The following is an 11,608-nucleotide window of genomic DNA, read 5'->3' as shown; positions in this document are numbered from 1 at the left end:
GAAGGGAGGAGGAGTAAAATCCTTAAAACTCGCGAGCCGAAGACGCGGAGACACAGTTCATTCTAAAAAAAATATCACGCCAGCTCTTCCGTGCAGTTCAGAGTCTTTACTCACAGTCTTACTAGAAAGATTCTCTCGCCGGTTATACTTTTCTCCAGTTCACATACAATAAAAAGAAAGAATATATATATTTTCTAAAAGTGCGACCTCTAATATCTATCGGTGAACAAACTCTTCACGTGCGGCTAAATCTCACAATAAGTAAAGTGAAGTGAGTGAGGTACATGGCGGATCAACCGAGCCCTTCCTCATCACCAGCCAGCAATTAGACACCTGCGCCTCCAGGTTCGGCCGGGCTGAATTTTGTTTACGTATTGCAACGCTCACAATAAGTAGTAAGTTTAAATTTTCTCTCAGTCCTTATTTCTCTTTCCCATTCGACTGGCGATATCAAAAACGATCTTTAGATAATTAAAGAGTTTGAGCTATAGATCCTTAAAGTAATAAAAATTTAATCAATAATACTCTCGATCAGTTAGAATTCCATAATAACCATCAATAGTAATTTATCGTTAACAATTCAATTCCCCTTTCCATATTCCTCCTATCTATTCGTTGCGGATTTCAGAATTGGAATTCACGAATATTCCTCCTATCTATTCGTTGCGGATTTCAGAATTGGAATTCACAAATATTCCTCTTATCTATTCATTGCGGATTTCAGAATTGGAATTCACGAATATTCCTCCTATCTATTCGTTGCGGATTTCAGAATTGGAATTCACGAATATTCCTCTTATCTATTCGTTGCGGATTTCAGAATTGGAATTCACGAATATTCCTCTTATCTATTCGTTGCGGATTTCAGAATTGGAATTCACGAATATTCCTCCTATCTATTCGTTGCGGATTTCAGAATTGGAATTCACGAATACTCCTCTTATCTATTCGTTGCGGATTTCAGAATTGGAATTCACGAATACTTCCCTACTCTCCAAAGATTCTTTGCAGCAGACTATCCTATTAGTTTCCCTTAATCTTCTTCCCAATATATAAAAAAAATTTATATATATATATATACATATACAATTATTTCTTCAAATTGTGACCGGATATATTTCAAATGAAAGGATTAAACGATAAATAAACCTTAAGGATCGTTTCTTGATAGAGACCTAATATACCTGATCGATCATCTATCTTCATCAATAATTACCGTATCTAAATCGCGTATCTTAAATTTTATTAGTGTCGCCTCACAATTCGCGGTCAAACAATAGGCGTTGGCGGAATCGCCGGAACAAACGGCTAAGAGAAGGGCTGGCTCAATCTATATCAGAGTCCATTATCGGCGGTCCAGTAAATTATTCAACCACTAGTATAGGCAGTAATAAACTCGACACTAACACACACTTACCTCCTAACCCCTCTTCCTTACCCCTTATCCCGAATTATTCTCCAATCTCGTCCCCAGGGCATTCCTCGACCTCCCCCGGTACGCCTGTTCCGGGCCCCGCGCCGTCGTCTGCTTCACCCCCCAGATCTCGTACCCCGCCCCCACTAGAACTTTCTCCTTCCCCAGCTACTCCCTCTACCCTTGTTTTCGAACCCTCTCCTTCGCCTTCTCCCGCACCCTCCTTAGAATCTCCCTCTCCTTTCCCCATACCTGTTATCACCCTTGATTCAGACCCTCCTTCCCCTTCCACCTCCTCAGAGATTTCTGAATTCGGCGAGGCTCTGGGAGATTTCGCGAGAGATCTTCCCGACCTTGAAGAAGATTCCCCCGACTTTGACTTCCCTCCCGATTCCCCGTCGGAACATCCTGACACCCCTGAAACGCCTGAACCTCCCCATCCTCACCCCTTAAGTTATTTCTTATCCCAGTTCCCCCTCCTCGATTTCCCCATTCCCGAAGGATCTTTTCGCGTAGGTCCCGGTCCAGTGGACCACGAGGAGTTCCTTCGCTATCTAACTACTGCCCCTTCCGATGCTATAATTCCTTGGTATCTCCCTGGCTCCCACCTTCCATTAGGAGTTCCTATTCAAGCCCTGTGGAGGAAATTCCCTCCGTCCACCATCCAGTTTGACAACCTTTGACCCATTGTCCTCTCCCCTTTAGCTTTATAATACACATGTTTAGATAGGAAATTTTAAATTAAAAAGAAACAAATTTGTAATAATCTCCAGCCAGGATTAATTACTAAGGCAGATTTCCCACTTTTTATCCTGGCTGACGTCCTCCGAACCTATGTAACACCCGCGGAAATTCCCTCACATATACAATACAACACACATAAAATTTTCAATTATATTTGTATTTTTAAAAGTTTTATATAACCCAGTAAATATGTTTCATATCTCTCAAATAATTAATTAATGAATAAATTCTAATTTATGACAAAATCTTCATTTATTTTTCTACCCGTTCTCATTCCTTGAAGTCCGAAATCGCACAGGGTCCCGTCCCGAGTAAAAGAGATTCGATTTTCTTACCGAAAAGGGACCGACGAGCGTAACGGCCTAGGACACTCACAGAGTTAAAGGGACCATTCTGGTCACTGACAAGGCTACCAGATTGCATACGCTGCGTCCAGCGGCGGCACGATTTGTATCCCCACCACTTTCGCGCACTAAGGCATAAGCTCTCATCCGTGTACGCTCGACGTTCGGTCATCTTCGGTTTACAGAGGAAGACGGATAGATTAGCATCTGTCTCCTTCTCTCCTGAGAGGTCTATTGTATCTTACCTATCTCTCTGAATACAATAGCTATGTGATCCTCGAAATTTCGAGCTGGCGAGTTGGCGATGCAAGTTGCATCGTTGCAAGTATCGCAGCGATACTTATTATCACACATAATATTTTCCTATTGATTTTTTTTTTTTTATAAAAGTTTATATGTTGTTTAAAAAAGAGAATATAACATATACAAAAACAAATTTTACATATTTTTATCTAAATTTTTATCTAACATATTTTTATCTCAATTTTTATTTAAATTTTTCCACTCTTGGCCAATATGTACGCTTTTTTATTAAAAAAAAATTTCTTTAAAAAAATAATTCTAATAAGATAATATTTAAATTTATTTTAATAGAATTGTATTTTGTTATTATTATTTTGTATTAATGTATGATGTACATCTTGTTGCTCAACGCAAACCGCGAGAAGATGGTGGTCTCTTCCGTTAAAAAGGAAAAGTTAAATATTTAATAAATGAATAATAATAAAAATAAAATTAAAATAAAATAATAAAATAACGATAAATAATAAATAAAAATAAAAAATAAAATTATAATAAAATAATAAAATATAATCAATTTTCTAATTGATTGAAAAGGTCAAATATTATTTCACATTTCCTTACATACATACATATACATATATATATTTATATATATATATATATATATATATATATATCTTTACACACTTATTTTTTAAGTGCTGTATATAAAAATTTATTTTAAAATTATTTATCGCAGGAAGGGCCTGCTACGTCAGCATCCGCATGGAGTTTTAAATTGTTTTTATTAGCGGCATATAATTTATCCGCCGACATAAGAGATAAATGCTCTTCATTAATGAGCATATTTAAAGCTGTTTCTCCTCTAGTTTTTAATGCGGACTTAAACACACAAATAGCATTAACGGAAACCGTTGAAAAGCTATTACGTGTTTTCGTTTTTAAATTGTTCAAAAGAGAAAACATTCTCTCAGGATCGGCATTAGAATTCGGAAGCGTTCGAATAGTATTTATAATATTCGTTAAATTGGAATATTTAGGAACATTATTCGTGTACCGACGTTGTAAAATTGCTTTCCACATATTGTCAAAATTTAATTTAGAAAAATTTTGTTTTTCTTCCATTGTAAGGTCTGATGCTAATGCAATCCATTCTTTTTTTAAAGCATCTTCATCAAAACCGCCGAGAGTTTTAGCTACGAGAGAAACATCATCAAATGATGTTTGTCTATTATTATCGAATAAACTTACAGATGGTTGAAAAACTTGTAACTTTAATAAAAATTCATTATTTATAGGTAACCTTTTACAAATTTCTTCTGCAGCAGTCACATAAATTGTTAAACAGTTCTCTCGAACAATTTTAACTATGTTTATGTGATCTTTCAACGTTAATTCGTTCAGATATTCCTCACATTCTGATCCCAAAATAATTTCATTAATAGGTTTTTGATTTTCTTTTAATAAGAATATAATATTTGAAGAAAATGGTTTTAAATATTTTTCTTTTATAAAATTTTGACAGATTTGGAAAAGAAAGTTTTTAGATTTTGGCTGCAATAAATGGATTCTCGTTTCTGACGCTTGAAAGAATGTGACTCACTGACCTGTGCCAGGCCCCTGACAGTGCGCTCGACCCGATCTGTACACACGCCCGAAAAGTGTGTCACCGGGTAAGTAGGTTGCGTCCTTCCAGATGGTCCGACCTTTCAAGGGTCTGGACGTAACAATAGTTTTATAGAAGAATCATTGCTTGTGATATTAGAGAACACATGTTGAGTAGTAATATTACTTTCCTCAAAAACACGATTTATAACTTGTTCTAAAGGTAGAGCGGATTTACGAATTTTTTTTTTTTTAATTTTTGCATGTAATTTTCGAAAGGAAAAGCGCTAAAATTATCAAGTGAGCCGTATAATTTTATACAGTCACTTAAATGCAAGAAATTATGTATATTGTACGATACAAAGTCTGGACCGTAAATTTTAATAGACTGACAAATAAAATGTTTCATTAAATTATTAGCATATAATATATTATTTTCAAATCTCGAATACTCTTGACTTATCATTATACAACTTGCAAGACTTAATGTAATGAAATTATTATAGACTTTGGATGATAAAACTTGTTTTAAAACTGTAGGTCCAGTATATAACAAAAAAAGTCTAAATTCTGTAGCTTTATATCTTTTACACTCAAGTATGGAACGTGTTTTTCTACAAAACTCATAAGGAATATATCGTTTTAGTTTTAAAAGATTTTCTGAAATTTTATTGACATCACGAGCTCGTAATTTATAAGGTTTACCGTAAATCCATCCGAATCGTTTATGACAAAGAAGTCTTTTCATGCCACCTAATAAGAGATTATGCATATAATCTATTGGTACATTATCTATCACATTAAAATTTGGTATACCTAACAGCCTACTAGTACCAATATGATGTTCAGGTTGAGCATATGTTCTAAATAAATTATCAGTTCTTTTACAAATACGCTCTGTTTCAGGAAAACATAATACATTAACCATATCACCCTCTTGGTCACATTTTGTGCATGAAAAATGATCTGTATGCTTTTTTATAGCTAAAACATATGATTTTGCCGGTGAATCACAAACTAACATTAAAATTCGGAATTTATACTTAAAAGAATTTATTAATAATCCATTAGTCGACAAATTAATACATTCATTTACAAAATCTTTTAAAAAGTCATTTGCAGATTTTGGTTTTTCTGGACCGTGATATAAGGCAACTAAAAAGACTTCTTTCATAAGAATTTTTATTGATTTTATCGAGCATAAAATAGGCCAAAGCGAGCTATTCGAACTTTTACTTAAAGGTAAACCATCAACATTAACCGCTAATAAAAATTCTTCATTTTGTGATATGTTAATTTTATGATTTTTACAAAACAAATTTAATGTTTTTTCTATTCCAAAATAAAAATATGTCCCATGACCTAAAGGTGTTACAATTACTTTACTGGGTGTTTTAACGAGTGTTTTTGAATCTTTTGGTATATTATTACACCCCGGTATTTCTCGTATTATAGGAAGTAAAGTTTTTAATGCCGATAATTTTACATTTTCTTTTATAGCCCATGTAGCTAATTTTGAAGTTAATGTATTATTTTTTATAGTGTTATTATCGTTATGTCTAAGATTTAATAATTCGACATCATTATTAGATAACTCATCATTACTATATAAAATATTTAAATCATTATTACATGGAACATTTATATCGAGGGGTAAACCGCTGATCAAAATTATGTACACTAATGCCTACTAATGCCCAATTCCTGGGCATTACTGCTAAATTTTTTACTAATGCCTAGTAATGCCCACCAATGCCCAAGCAATGCTTAGTAATGCTCATTAATGCCTAGTAATGCCTAGCAATACCTAGTAATGCCCAAGTAATGCCTAAACTGTTTGTTTGATAATAAAATAGGAAATGTATTAAATATAATATAAAAGACGTAGTTTATGCATTGTTTGCTTTATATTGTAGTTTTATGTTATTATAATGTAATTAAATATTGCGAATAAGCCAAGAACACAAAAACTTATATATATATATATATATTTTTTTTTTTTTTATATTGCTATACAAATGTGATAAACTCTTATGACATTTGTGTGACATATTATTATATGATATCTTATGTGTAACTAAAAAAAAATAACTTCTTTAATATATAAATAAAATAAAATAGAGTTTGCAAATATAACGCAAATAAAACACATATAAATATTTATTTTCTTATCTTAAGGCTTCTCGCTATGGAACTCCCGAATGATAACATCAAAAGCAAGAAAATCCGCACTGTTTTCTTTCTTTGGATTAAAATGAAAGCCTAAGAGCCATAATAAATATGTAAAGTTTATTATGTTTTCTTAGTTTATACTTTTTATTTATAACTTCTAAATCAAAATGTTTTAATATAAAAGGTCCGGTTCCGATTAATTCAATTGGGCCGTGGAAAATATACTTCGTTTCAACAAACGTCACATCTTCATCGCGTGGCCAAATGAAACAATCAAGTTCAGATTTTAAAAATTTCATTTTAACTTGATTTTTACACTGCTCAATAACTCGGCCAATATAATAGTTGTCATCGTAAAAAACATAATATAATAAAGCATAATATTTTTCTAATAATATTTCAGGTACTTTCATATTAGGATCATTTTCAAGGAAACATTCCTCATTACACATTTGATCTTCTTTAAAAGAATTGGAAATTTGAAGATATTTTTGCTTCTTTTTAAGTTGCACCTTTGTACAGTTTTTCTTTTATTTGTGTTATTAAGTGTGAGAAATCTTCGTAATCTATCCGTACTTATTTTACCTTTACATTCATCAAGAAGCCAACAATAAGAAGATTTTTTAACAATCATTATTTTGTCATTTACTTTAATTTCTACGAAAGGCGAGTTTTCCGTTATCGATTTCCGTGATATTCGTTTTGAAAAATCTTTCAATTCTAAACTCTCTAATTTGAAATCAGAATCATCAAGTAAAATTGAGCTAGAAGCACAAATGTCCACATCTTCGACGAAAAGATTTTTCGTTACTTCAGAATTATGACATATAATTTTTGGAAATTTTTTCAGCCAAAATAAAATTATCTGTTATTAAATTTTGATTAGGACTTAATTTTTCTCGAGCTCTCTTTAATCAATAATAAAAAAATAATTAAAATTCCGGGTCAATGAACCGAGATCGCGTATCTTGTGGCGACAAACAAAAGAAACAGCACCTATATATTATTTTGGCAAAGATGGAAAAAACTGTGAAAATAACATATGAATCAAGTGCAAGATTTATTGACAATAGACAAACGTTTCTACCCCATTCGGGTTCTCTTCAGTGAAAAAGATAATTAGTTAATTGACAAACGCAAACAAAAGAGTGGTACAAAACATTGCTAGCATGTAAAAGTCGCAAAAAATAAAATAAAAGTGTCATTGCGCATCAAAGATTAATTTATGTCTGTGAACGTGTGCAGACATGACGCTCGAATTATTTATAATAACTTACATAAACAATTATGGAGTTGCCGGTATATAAAGGTATCGGAACGCATAAAAGACGGCGACGAATTTGTTTACGCATGAGAGACAATAACCGATTAGTGTACATGTGCAAACATGACACTCATCTTAGGCGTTGAAAAGTCTCTGAAAAGGATCGTTCCTCCATATAAAAGCATGGCAAAATCCAAGAATTTAGTAATCAGAAGTAGCGAGTCATTAATGTGTTTATGGTCCTGAAAATTACCGTGGTAAATCTGTAAAAATTATAAGCAGAAGGAGTCAAGAAGACCCAACATACATGTCAACAGATGTCGCAAAAATAATATGTTATGTACCGAAGCAATAAAATAACAAAGACGAACCGTTACACTTTTGAAATCAAACGCAAAGATAAATAACATGAAGTAAGAAATAAAAATAAAAAAAGGATTCGCAAAATAATAACCGTTGAAACAAAAGGTAAGAAGCAATTGAAAAAATTCGATAGAGAGCTCACCAAGACGCCCGGAAGAAAGCAGAAAGGAGTTAGGCCCATCAAAGAGCCCGAGAAGCGTCGAAACTCATGTATCGATGGATCGCAAGTTCGAACAGTAATAAGACACGCAAGCCGAAATATCCGAGCTAGCTGTTAGAGAGGGAGGGGATAAAGGAAATAAAAAAAGGGGGGGAAAAGGAAAGGAAAAAAGGAGGTAGAAGGAGAGGGAAAGGATAGGAATAAAAGAGAGATAAAAGATATGCTAGACTAAATTTCTAAAGGAGTTAAACTAATTTTTTTAAAATGGGAAAGTAAGAGCTATCCAGCAGATCCGTGTCCTCTTTGATATTAATACTGTTAGATTGATTTTTGATATGCAGCATTTCAGATACCAGTCTTTTAATGTAATGTGGTTCGTTGTCTAATATGAAAACGTTATTCCAGTCAAATTCATGACCTGCTAATCTGTGCTCCGACACAACGCTTAAATTAGCAGATGGATTATCTATGTTAGAACGATGTTCTTTAATCCGAGTAGTGAGTTGTCTCTTAGTTTGTCCAACGTAAGAGGCATTACAGTCAAGACAGTTAATTCTGTAAACTACATTGGTTTTTTGTTCGTTGGGTAGGGGATCCTTGTGTACTTTGATGAAACAGTTTAGCTTATTAAGAATGAGGAATGCTAATTTTTTATTAAGGTGATGCGACAGAGGTATAAATTTAGGAGCTATGTTTTTAATGAAGGAGATCGCAAAGTAGGAGGGGGGAGGGGGAGGATCAGATGTAGAAAGACAAGGAGAAGTAGACGAAGGAAGAGAGTTGACTGAATTAGGAATAGAAAAAATTAGTTTATGAATTCTATTGCCGATAACTTTAAAAATTAAACTAAGAGGATAACTATTTTCAATTAAAATTTTAATGATGAAATGGAGATTTTTTTCATGGAACTGCGGGTGCGAGACGTGGAACACTTTGTCAGTCAAGCTCACAATAATGCCTTTCTTATGGGCCATAGGATGGTGTGAATTAAAATTTAGGAAACGTCCTGAAAAAGTAGGTTTTCTGTACCAGTCCGTTACGATTTTATTGTCCTGAATAATAAGTGAAACGTCAAGAAAACTCAATGATCTATTCTGTTCAATTTCTACTGTAAATTGAATTCTATGATGGAAAGAATTAAAGATTTTTTTAATATCTGAAATGAGTGTGAGGGGTGCAGCCGATATAATATCATCGACGTATCTAAAGTAGAAAGGAACACTACAAGGCAATTGTTTGAGTGCTTTCTCCTCCAAATCACACATCACTATATCCGCTAAAATCGGAGACAGTGGAGATCCCATTGGTGTGCCAAATGTTTGTTTGTAGATAACATTATCAAAAGTAAAAAAAGTGGAATTCATTACTAATTTTACACCTCTTATAAACTCATGGAACGGAAGAGAGCAGCCTTTTTTTATATGATGCCATCTCTTGGCCAACCCACCCACTGCTAAATCTAGAGGTATGTTAGTGAACAGAGAAATCACATCTAGCGAAAAAAGGTTTAAATTTTCATCAAAGGGCCGATCCTGCATAAGTTTAGCGAGGTTAAAACTATTGGCAACATGACTAGAAGGATTGGGGATATTTTTATAAATGAGATTGTGTAAAAATAAAGCAAAGGAGTGTAAGGGACTTCCTATGGAAGAGACTATAATTCTGAGCGGAATGCCGGGTTTGTGTATTTTAGGCAGGCCGTAAGCTCGTGGTAAAGTTCCCGCACTAGTTTTGAGAGACTTCGCTTTAATATTAGTAATATAATTTTTTCCAACCCAATCCTTCAACAATGTTTTTAAATTGTTATTTAGGATGTTCAAAGGATTTCTGTCTATAGTCTGGTATGTGTTCGAATCGTGTAACATCTCATTCATCTTGTTTTTATATAGAGATTGGTCAAGACAAACAGTAACGTTACCCTTATCCGCTCTGGTGAAAAGTAAGTTAGGGTGGTCTGCAAGAAACTTTTTTGTTTTAACAAACCTGCTTTGAATCATTTTATCTATACTGGAGGGAACCGCACTTGAGGAAAGAAAGCCCTCCAAAATATGTATCGTATGGTTGCGAACATTAGTAGTCACGTCCGGATGTACACCGCGAAAATTTTTTTCCATGTTTTTAATGTATTCGTGGACAACATAATTTTTTTGAGGAGCAGAGACCGGCAAACTAAACCTTTCACCAAGCTGAAGCAAAGATATGACCTCTTCCGGAATAACTGTGGAAGATAGGTTTTTAAACCAGTTAGGTTTTAATGTGAAAAAATTTTTTTCAAGGTTAAGACAAGAAGTGAGAGAGGGATAATTTGAAGGATGGAGGGACACACAATAAGATTCAAAGGTTGAAGGTGAAGGAATGGGTTGACAGGAAAATTGGGGAAGGAAGGAGTGAGACGAAGATTTTACAGCTGAACGGAGCCTCGAACAATAATATGAACGTTTATCGCTTGGAGGAATCGACACATGATAACGAATCGCATCAATGTCCTGCATAATATTTTCTTCATGTTTCCTAGTCAGCCAGTTAAATTTGCTTTCCATAATACGATTTTGTTTATGTTGGAAAAATATAAAAAAGCGTGATTGGTAGTAAAAAAACTGAGACAGTAATTTTCGCGGAAAAAAGTTGCATAGTTTACCATGTGATATCAATCTGAATTTGTGTAGAGAAGTCAATTTACGATGTGCATCTTCAATTTCAAGAAAAAGAGATTTAGCAGTGGGTGGGTTGGCCAAGAGATGGCATCATATAAAAAAAGGCTGCTCTCTTCCGTTCCATGAGTTTATAAGAGGTGTAAAATTAGTAATGAATTCCACTTTTTTTACTTTTGATAATGTTATCTACAAACAAACATTTGGCACACCAATGGGATCTCCACTGTCTCCGATTTTAGCGGATATAGTGATGTGTGATTTGGAGGAGAAAGCACTCAAACAATTGCCTTGTAGTGTTCCTTTCTACTTTAGATACGTCGATGATATTATATCGGCTGCACCCCTCACACTCATTTCAGATATTAAAAAAATCTTTAATTCTTTCCATCATAGAATTCAATTTACAGTAGAAATTGAACAGAATAGATCATTGAGTTTTCTTGACGTTTCACTTATTATTCAGGACAATAAAATCGTAACGGACTGGTACAGAAAACCTACTTTTTCAGGACGTTTCCTAAATTTTAATTCACACCATCCTATGGCCCATAAGAAAGGCATTATTGTGAGCTTGACTGACAAAGTGTTCCACGTCTCGCACCCGCAGTTCCATGAAAAAAATCTCCATTTCATCATTAAAATTTT

The sequence above is a fragment of the Camponotus vicinus genome, unplaced genomic scaffold (genome assembly GCF_025532165.1).
Source record: "Camponotus vicinus isolate PSW18456_S1 unplaced genomic scaffold, iyCamVici1.0 SCAF_8, whole genome shotgun sequence".
In the NCBI taxonomy this organism is placed as follows: domain Eukaryota; kingdom Metazoa; phylum Arthropoda; class Insecta; order Hymenoptera; family Formicidae; genus Camponotus; species Camponotus vicinus.
Note: the sequence above shows the minus strand (reverse complement) of the source record.